A 2,255-nucleotide genomic window follows, 5' to 3' on the forward strand; every position below is an offset into this window, starting at 1 on the left:
CAATATTAAAGTATCAAATAAGTTTCCCACACACAAGTAAACATAATTCACATACAAATCAAAGAAACGCGTTCACAAAACGCTAAACAAAACGTTTAGGAAAATGGAAAACAAATAGCGGAGGGTTCGCGTAATAACTAACATAATTATAAATTAAATACAATATACACGACTGCAACATGTGCAGCAGCGCGGTGAACACGCACACGACGACAATTGTGACTAACGCGCACCTAAACTTAGTCTGTTATAGATTATATATTGACATCTTATATAACAATATATATTACTTATATACATACAACAATTGAACTGAAACAAAAATAAATCATGTAATATGGGCTGAATTTACATCCGCATGGCGTCCAATTAGCGTCCAATCGGCGTCCAATGAGCGTCCAATCGGCGTCCAATTAGCGTCTAATCGGCGACCAATTAGCGTTCAATCGGCGACCAATTAGCGTTCAATCGGCGACCAATTAGCGTTCAATCGGCGACCAATTAGCGTCTAATGGGCGTGCAATCGGCGACCAATTAGCGTCCAATTAGCGTCTAATCGGCGACCAATTAGCGTCTAATCGGCGACCAATAAGCGTCCAATCGGCGACCAATAAGCGTCCAATCGGCGACCAATTAGCGTCTAACCGGCGTCTAATTAGCGTCCAATCGGCGTCTAATTAGCGTCCAATCGGCGTCAAATTGTCACAATTCCCGTCGTAATAACGCGTAATTATTTCTCTACCTATAATATAATACATTGCCCGCCGCTCGGGACGCCTTTATTCTTAACACTTACAGTGCCACTGTATATCCGCCCCGCCGTGCTAGACCGACCTTTATAATAACCAATTTCTATATAAACACTGGCAACACCGACATGTATACTACGTGCATTTATAATATACATTGAAATGTATTTATATCTATGTAAGTTTTATCAACTAACATTTATTGTAAGGTTGTTAAAGGGTTAACTTTTTACATTATTTATACTATTTTTTATTTTTTACGGCCTCATTTTAATCACTATTTATTATTTAATTAAAAATATTAACCCCATAGATCTTTAGTTGTATACTGTACATGAATTTTTTATTTTTTTTTATTATAAAATCTTATGCATGGTTATTGTTATTCAGAAATTACCTACCATTTAAGTTTTTTTTATAAATATTGATTTAAGTAAGAAATATTAAAATTTCGATCAGTTGTTTTTAAAAATGACTTATTACCGTGTAAAATTTAATTATAATTAAAAATAAATGTAATTTTGTTCTAAATTGAAATATCACGCATAAGAGTTGATAATAAAACTGAGATTCAAATGTCAAACTTTTATATTCCAACTAGCTTTTACCCGCGACTCCGTCCGCGCGGAATAAAAAAAAATAGAAAACGGGGTAAAAATAATCCTATGTCCGTTTCCTGGTTCTAAGCTACCTGCCCACCAATTTTCAGTCAAATCGATTCAGCCGTTCTTGAGTTATAAATAGTGTAACTAACACGACTTTCTTTTATATATATAGATATAGATTTTCAAGTCATTTAAAGTAAGGTTTTATTTTTTTTAATAAGTTTGAATCTGTTGTAATCGTAAATAATTTTTATAGATTAAATTTTTTTTTTTACAAATCAAATACTAGTATATAATTCAGAATTTAAAAAATTGACATTAAAATCTCAAAACAATCAAGACATTATAGAGTTCCCTTAGCATTTAATACAACAGGATAAGGGTTGATAATCGATTTTACTTCCACACGCAGAGTCGTGAATGGTAATCCTTTAGTGTAGCTTTCTCTTAATAAAGCTACACTAAGGGACTTTCTTAATAAACAACGTCTCTGTATAACTTCGACAAAAATGAATCTTATTCACTAACATTCAGACGGCTACTGATTAGACTTAATATAAACTGCATCTAGATCTTTTCTATTAAGATAGTCAACGCCATCTATAATTTTGAGGGTAAAACGAGAATTTTTCAGCGCCTTTACATATCTCGTGTCATTAGAACTTGGCGCTTAGAGCGGCCTCTAGCTTTACCCTAATCACTGGTAACACTACAAGGGAAAGTCAACCTTATCACAAAGACCGAACGATCATTATCCAGTCGCATTACATACACAAGTGGTGACTAGGCCTTTACATTACGTCACAATATTTTCACCGTCAGAACGTCAGAAATACTAGATACTACAAGAGATAGTTGTGTGGGTGGTGGGGTAGTGGTGGGGTAGTGGGGGGGTGTTGTG

The sequence above is a fragment of the Papilio machaon genome, chromosome 21 (genome assembly GCF_912999745.1).
Source record: "Papilio machaon chromosome 21, ilPapMach1.1, whole genome shotgun sequence".
NCBI lineage: Eukaryota > Metazoa > Arthropoda > Insecta > Lepidoptera > Papilionidae > Papilio > Papilio machaon.